This window comes from Aphis gossypii, chromosome 2 (genome assembly GCF_020184175.1).
Source record: "Aphis gossypii isolate Hap1 chromosome 2, ASM2018417v2, whole genome shotgun sequence".
Lineage (NCBI taxonomy): Eukaryota > Metazoa > Arthropoda > Insecta > Hemiptera > Aphididae > Aphis > Aphis gossypii.
Window position 1 is genome coordinate 80,310,334 of NC_065531.1, and position 9,587 is coordinate 80,319,920.

The window sequence follows — 9,587 nt, forward strand, 5'->3', positions numbered from 1 at the left end:
AGACAAATTCTATAAACGTTTCATAATATACCTATATTTATATTAACTTCAGTATTAATAGTAAAAACCTAAGTAAAAAATACTTTACTGAAGCAGAGTATGTTTATATTTAGATTTAAGATACATCCGAATACTCGCAAGATTTAAAAATAGATCAGCATACTTCTATTTTAATATAGAAATTAACTCAGATCAACAAAATATTATTAACCAACAGAGTAATCAGCTCTTTAGAACAGGTTTACAAAAACTATAATACAAATTATTAAATTTACATTTATTTTATACCATCGATTTGTTAATTTTTCAAAAACAGTATTAATTTTCAACGATTAAGATCCTACATATTTTTAATTAGTCCATAGTATAATAAGTGGATAATTCTTTTCAATAATAAATAAAGAATTTTCCTTAAGACTAAATAAGATACTAATGAAATTTTTTCATACGATAACTTTCCATCTTTCAAATACAATATTTTTGTTAAGTTTATTAACTATTATTTTATTGAATTAGGTAGTAAATCTATATATTGCATAGAGTGTAGATGTACAAAGATCAAATTTAATGAAAAAAACATCAATCAATATTTAATCAAACTTTTTTAATTTTTAAGTAGGTAAATAGGTAGGTACTTATAAATATAAATTATTTATGTGTAAGCATATATTAGTTTTAAGTTTAGTTTCAACAGATTTTGAAATATATATTATTTACTGATTGCCTTCTCGGCACCCTTATATATCTATAAATAAATTATGAGAATTTTTCTTTAAAAAAAAAGTTGTCAAGTTCACAACTTTGGTGATAAAACATTCTTAAGCAACTTTTAAGATAAATAAAAGTTAACATAACTTATCTCCTGCTAGATAAAATGATTTACACAAATCTTTAACTATTTTATAATAATTAATGAATAAATCTTAAAAAAAGCTGAAGTTTTCAAATGAGTAGGATAATATACAAGAAATGTATAGGAGCTGATTTTAATTATTTGGAATATTTAATATTAGTAAATGGTTTAAACTAAATATTTTTAAACGATTTTGATACTTTTAAGTTTGCCTGTGTATGTAGGTCCATTATTTTTATGATGTTCGAGTTGTTGAAATAATTATGAGATATTATTCAAAGGAAAATTTCTTAGAAGTCAGAATATATAATAATCTAACGATGGATAAGTAAGCCGCTTTGATCGTAATATACATATGTATATCAACAACAATATAATGTAAAAGGTTTTAAAATTCTTTAATCTATCACTATATGTCTATACACACCATTCAAATTAAACTTAAACACTGGTGAATTATAATTCATGATCACAGTTTGAAAATTTAACACCGTTTAAAATAGTCATGAATAATTTATTATTGATAGAATAAAATAAGTCTAGTTGTTTGAATATATAATATGAATAAAAGCAGACACCATTATACACTTGAACAACATTGTTTAAATTGTAAGATCAATGCTTAGTAACCAGTTCTTAATATTAACTATTTCTGCATAAATAAATTATCGATGCAAAAAGCCATAAACATTACAAATTCAATAGAAAAAAATAGAGAAAAACTCAATGATGCGCGATAAACAAAATCAAATGTTACAACCCTTACTACTATATTACGAATAATTAATATATTAGCTGGCACTTATTACGAATAAGACGTATTATATTTAATGGAAAAATTCGAATCAAATTAATTCGATATATTTAATATATGAATACAACTTAAATTATAAAAGCTGTATGCCTGTATATTTTATCATTTGGCTTAATCATTTATATCCATCCTGCAAACATATATATAAATATATTATATATTATTTTTTAAGAAGTGGTGTATTTACATAAAATTAAATTTAGAAAAATTAAAATTGTTCATGTGGTTTGAAAAAAAATGTATTTCCATTGCAAAAACTATAAACATCTATTGTTGCTATTGTCAACTACATAGTTTTGAAATAAATTTAATGCTGTCGGAATCAAATTGCACAGTCTTAATTCAGTCTTTTGTATTGGGATGTTACAAAAAATACACAGAACTTTTTCTTTTTCAAAGCATCAAAATAAAAGTCATGCAGAATATTACATCCGCGGATTACATAATTTGAAAGCCATAATAGGCTGCATAATAATTGGTCAAATCCATTATTCAGTTAAAATAAAACTATCTATACCTTTGAACTTTTAATGTTTAGTAAGAAAGATAAAAAAAAAAATGGTATAATCATGAATTCTTTGTTTGAGTTTTTTGTAAATAAAAATATATGTAGACAATTTACATTGACCGGGACAATCGTATGGACAGGTTAGCACTTAGCATAGACGTGCGCGTACCTTTGTAGCAGGGTGGTCAATCTAATTATGATAAAAATACTTTAAGTCTTCAAACAAAAAACAATCAAAGTGTTGCATAATTTAATTTACTCACTGATAATTAGTTCATCATCGACTATTTAACGTAAAAATCATTTGGTATTTATAAAATAAAAACATTTTTTTTTTCTAAATATAATAAGAAATACATTACTAATCAACAGATTTAATTATTAATCATAAATCAACTTTTACAATTTGTAATATTAATAAATTGTTTAATGACGTTACGAACATTTTTATAATTGAATACAAATATTTCAGTTTATAATTCTATTCTTCTTTCGATTGAAGTTAAAGTTTTAAACTGCTCAATCATCTTATCGACATTAACGTAATGATGTTGTAACTTGTAGTCCAATAAATTCTTGATCGATGAACGTTATCAAGAGTCTATCCAAACATTTTTGCTTCATTGTAACTGCGTGACTTTATTTTGAGTTTTGAAAACATATTTTACAAGTAGAACTTGTAAAAGAAATAGTAACAAGTGCTATTAAATATTAATTTAAATACTTTAAAAGAATTAAAAACTATTCCTTATTATAAACTATAAAGTTCAATCAACCGTTTTATCAATTTTTCAACACTTGATTTTCATAAATTAGCAGTATATTTTAGTAGGTCAACTTTTACTCTTAATACCTACTTAGCTGTTCAGATCAAATGTGTCTGTTAATATGTTGATATCATCACTACTAATTTGAAGGTTTATTAATAACATATCTACACTTTTTATTATATGAATTGTTTCTCGATAGAACCTGATACTCAAATCAAAAATCATTATACTGTTTAATGTAGTATAAATTGTATACTAAACTTATCGATTCCATCGTTTTTGGTAATGTCGTGTGTAACTTGAGCAATTTATTTTTGTAGGAATTCTGGGAACATATATTTTTAATCATATTAGTTTCTCTTTAAAATGAGTGATTTTTTTAAGCATCAATGAGTTGTATATGAGTTAACAAATTTATAGTAGATGATCGTAACCATATTTACTGTATTTTAATGTTAAATAAAGAATTGGGTTAAGTAGTTATAAATCAAATATTATTTCAACATTTTTCACATAATAAAATACCGAAACTCTTGCTTAATACAATCATACGTGATACGTTGGTTTGATAAAACGATTTGGTAATTTAATTAATTGTAGTTAAAAGGGATGAGTAGATAGTTAACTTTTATAAAACTAACTGCATAAGAACACCATGTCTATCTGGTACCAGTTAAAATGAATTACACATTTTTAAGCTTTACATTTGTTATATAATTAACTATCTTTTGTCCAAAGTGTCGTTGTTGATTATTTTATTTTATATTCAGTCAAGCCACTGCCTGTCAAATTAAATAGATATATTTTCGGTTTATTGTTCTTAGAATATACAGATCGATAAATTTCTCAAGTGAAAAATTTAAAAAAAAAATTTCTTTTAAAAAACTATCTGACGCACATAATTACCTTTGAAAAAAAGTATATATCAACTGAATGTATCCAAAACAATCAAATATAAATTTATTATTCTTCCGAATGGAATTAACAGGAACTACATTTAGGAAATATACATAGAAATTCACAAAATATAATTTTAGATTTTTTTCCTTTACTTTAGACCTTACACCTTCAGTAGTTACTAGTTACTACCGGATATACCTATAGTTGAAGCTCCATTACGCTTTTATTACACACCTCATCATTCATCAGTTCTTATCATAAATAATTCATCAATTTTATTTTTCAAGACATTTAATTAATTATTTCCATCGAGTATCAATGCTATTTTTAACCTTTTAAGGTTTCATGAAATAAAAAATAAAACAATCGTAAACCTTCGTTCATGTAAAGCTACGTACATTTATGATCTAAGTCATAATATTCACAATGTATATAACAATACAATTCTATGGTATTAACTACCTCTCACTGTGTTCACGGTATCTAAACAGGTTAAGTAAGGTTAATTATAATACAAAAAAGACAATCATTGTACATTTTATATTTAAGTTAAAAATTAAAACTACTTAAAATTACTTGTTTCAAAAATAACTACCTATATAAAACCACATGCAAAAAAATGAAAGTTAATTGGAAGAGTTCAAATAATATTATAATAGGTATATAAAGATCTTTTGATGCTGTAATCTAGACTTCCAACATAATTATAAAATTTGTATTATCCACTCACTTTGCTAAATATTTCAAATATAACTGAATATAAATGTTAAATGTACATATACCTTCAATATAGCTGGTTTTAATTTTTTTGCAATTACTGAATATGTATGAAATTAAAATTAAAATGTATTTACTGCAGTATTTGAGCTTACAAGGTTAGTTAAATATATAATAAATCTACAGAGAATTTCTTGGAAAAATCATAGAAATTCAAAATTCTAGGGATCTACTGGTATTACTCGCTGTACTCAAATAGATTATACTAAATTCTAAACGAAGCGATGAGCCGATGGATGTATTGATTTGATGATAATGTGTTTTTTTTTATCTGAAATTCTGAAATAATTTTTTCTAGTAGACAAATTTTCTAACCAGCAACTTCAATAGAGAGTTTTTATAGAAAATTGGATGTAATTTATTGGTGAGAGTCGAGAGGTCAAAGTAAACAATTCTCAGCACTTTTTATAACAATCAAGAAAAACTAAAAAAAAATTACAAACGTTTTTTTAAATTGTATTATTCTAAGTAATTGTTTGGTTAATGAAAGTTAAACAGTCTTCATTCAGAATCATATTCATTAATGAATTCAAATTTAAAATACCCGTTAGTGACAAGTGACTTCGTAATGACAAGTGTATAGGTACACTTAACTGCTATGCTTTATGGTATAACGGTAACGAATTTCTTCATTTTTAAATTAAACAATTTATACCTATAATAGTACAATGCCTACAGAATATTGCTTTTATATTTACTAATAATACTTACTAATCGTATCATAATAAAATTCATAATATATTTATATTTATTAATTTAGTTTATTAGTTTTTTGAAAATATTTAATTAGGTAAGTAATTGTTCATTTTACTGAATACTATATAAATGTACCTACCAATAAAAATATTATTTGGATAAATAAAATATTGGTATAATAAAAGTACTATTCAATTATTTTTATACAACTAGTAGCTCTTATATATCTATCGATACTGACTATTAGCTACGACTAATGTAAATAATGATAGATTATCTTAGTTTTAAATTACAAAGTACCTACTGTTAGAATACGCCAACTTACAATTTTAAAAGAGAGTTTATTTTTTCAATTTCTGACTACTTAAGCTATCAATCTTACGTTCAATCATTTTTATGATTATAGTATACTCACTTAAGTGTTTTACTCCTACTTTAAAATGATGCACGATACCAACCTATATATTAAGTGTTTAAATAATTTAAATATTTTGTTTGACAATAAATAGGAGATTTTTTTCGAATTACACATAATTATTAGTGTAATGTACATATAATATGACTGATTATTATTTATAGTTTATATTTATTAAAAATCAAAATACTATTTTAATATATTTAATAACCACGACTAGTTGTAAACAAGTACAATATTGTACATAACTAATATACTTTCTGAATAATATTTTAATTTATATAATTAATTAATATTATATAGTTATATCTTCTTAACGTCGGTTGACAATGCTGTTAGTGTAGTTAATTCCCAGAGCGATAACAAAAATTAAAGAAAGTTACCTATGTTTAATTAAAATTTTGGTATAGTATCAAATAAGAATTGTTTTCATATTCTGTTTTATTTACTTTTATTGCCATTAATATCTATTGAAATATTTCAAATATTTAAATATTGTTGTTATCAGTTTATGACTTTTATGTACCTACCTAATCTATACCTACTGATGGTTCTTAAATCTTCATCAAAGATTATAATTTATGTATGTTTTTATTTTATCATCAGTATCGTAGGTAATATTATAATTTTGAGATTCACATATGCAAATGTATTTTTGAAAGTCCTTTGCTCGTCGGTATAGAGCCTTTAGTTGAAAATTAGCTACATCACCCCTTCCTGAAAATGAAAATATACTTTCCGATATCAAACATTTCTAATTCTTTATTTTTTACGCTTAAGCTGAATAAATGTAGATAATACAATTACGTATAGTATAATAACATGACCTGATAATTCAATGTTTAAAAATTGAAGGAAAACAAGCTTAAAAAGAAGAAAAGTGAATAATCGCATCTCTGCTATACATTAGACACCTCATCATTAAGTAAATCTGTAATGACGTAATGTATATGTCAAATTTGAAAACCATTGTATATGAACCTATGAACGAATCTTTAAAAAAATTGAAAATACCAAATGTTTATAAATAACTTAATGAGAATATTTTTTCATTAAACTATGATGATGCATAGAAAATATTATGCCTACAGGGTACTGCAGATGTCAAATACATTTTAATTTATATATTTACGAGCTGAGAATTAAAGATAAAGTAGTTTGATTGAAACAAATTGTATTTTATTCAATACACCGATGTATTTAACTGTTATTAATAAAATATTAATTTTTAAAAACGACAAAAGTAACCATCATACTAAACATATCATATTATAAATTTTCCATGACTAACTAAAATTGTTCATCATAGCTGAGATATGTGCAGCTGTGAACATTTTGTAAATAACATAGTGTGCCATGTTTTAAAAAAGGTTGAAAACCACTGTCCTATGTTGTCGGCTGTCTGTTTACGAATCCTAATGTCAATAAATGCCGAAAGCCAGTAAATCGTAATGGTAATATCGTATTGATTCACGGGCTACGTAACCATGATGATAAGTGATTACTGATAATGAAAAATGAACTTTAGTCCAGCAACAAACCAGTTTATTTTATCACTTCAGTGCATGGACAATGGACATGACTACAGCAGCTATAGAACACTTTAAATTTGTCAGAACCTATACTGACTACTACAACTTACTGTACTCTGTATAAATTAAATGAACACTCGGTGAACATTTTAAATAGCTTCGGTTATTCCTTTTTGTACTACAACAAACAAAGAAAAACGTTATTACTTATTTTTTACGCATGAATATACAATTTCGTAAGCATTTTAAACTTCAGACGTCCATAAAACATATTTGTGAAATCACACTCAACTTTTTTTCCACATACAGCAATTTTCTACCCGGTTTTACAAGCTTACGACTGACAAAAAATAAAATAAATTGTAGGATTTGTTGAAATTGTTTCATATTATGACATTAGTATAATTATAGACTATAGTACACGCAATGCATATTTAAATTGTATTAATATGTATGTATAAAAAACTATATACGCCTATTTACGTACTTTATATTAAATAGGTGCTCGCGATTATTATATCATAGTTTATAGGATACCAACTTTGATAATATTGGTTCTATTTCATATGTATAGGTATTGGGTAAACATAAATGTTTTTAAGAAAATTGTTTAAAAAGACACATATATTGGCTAGGTATATTTTATAGAGAGCAATCGTGTTGTTCACGATTATATCATATCGATGCATGTTTTTCGTGTAAAAAGGTAAAACTAATGCAAACGTGTTTCAGTCTCTGTTACACGGCCGTCAAATTGCAAATTGGTTAATGTAATGTTTGTGTTAAATTTAAATTCAAATAACTTTAGCGGAGACAGTGATCACTGATCAGTTAGCTTTAAATATATAGTTAGCAACAAGCCAACAAATATATTTCATGATATTTTTATTGATATAATTGCTATTATATTAAAGTATAATATATTTTACTATTTGTATTACAGTATAATATTGATTTAATTTTTCCCGAAACTATTAAATTATTATAATAATAATATTATTATTTATCATATATTTATAATTTATATATTATTGTTATTAACTTTTAAATCAATATACCACACTTAAGCACTTTACGATAAAGTCTTTATCGGTAAACAATGTGAATAGGTTCATGGTATAAAACTATAAATATGTACCTTATATAAGATTAATTTACATATTTTTAAAATATAATTGTGTTGAAAATCTTATAATAAGTATATGTAAAAGTTTTGTATCGCACAAATAATGATTTTAAATTTTAAGAAAATAATTATAATTGTTAATATAAAATAATATCAAATTAGAACTTCTAATATCTATAAAAAATAACTGTCTTTGTATAGGTACACTATACTTTTTAGATTTTTTGGTTCCAGTATAAATTACTTATGAGAAACATATTGATATTACCGGATATTACCTATATGGTAATATATATTTTCAAACTTAAGCAATAAAATTTGAAGATTTAATACATTTTTTACTTCTTTTACTTTTTTACTTATGCACTTAGTTCGTAAATAATTATGATTTTGACAAAGTTTGTCATAATTTTTACTTTTTTCGAATGCATATTAATAAAAACCTATGCATTGATGTGAGCTCTTGTGTTAATTTTCAAAGCGATTTCACAGAGCAAAAATATTTTTATTGAGAAAAAAAAAACTAAAAGTTTTAATAATTTTAAATGTCTATAAATAGCTCAAAAAAGAGTCAAAATATTTTGAGATTTTCTTATTTCATTTTCAAAAAACGGGTTAACTATATTGACTAACGGTTCAATAACTTTAGCATCCACGTAAATGTTTACCACACATTTTCACCTCTATAACGTTATATAAGTAGGTTTAATGAATCTAGTCACCATACCATATTATAGTGTAGAGTAACATTTCAACCCCACATCCCACGCGTCTTCGATTACGAATAACTACTCTACCGATATAAGTTTTCGGGAAGACCGTTTCTAACGTCGTGGAAAATCGAAACAAATATTTGCCCAGCAGTCGCTGATTGCAAACTCTGTATCTCGTAATTCGTGTAAATATAATCGATATAATATTAATATTTATATGGTGTAAGCCAGCAAGGCAGAGTCGGTGACTATATATAGTAATATTATTATTATATATTAACTTAAAATAAACTATAGACGACAGTGTTGCAATCGTCATGGACGAAACTCCGTCCGTGTCGTATCGCTCGTTGGTTCCATGACGACGCGCGCGATCTTCCGCGTTCGACGATCGCGGGGAGGCGGCGGCGGCGGCGGACGAACAGCCGCGGGCCCGCAAATCGCTCAGCAGCAGCAGCAGCAGATGAGACGCGCCGCGCACAC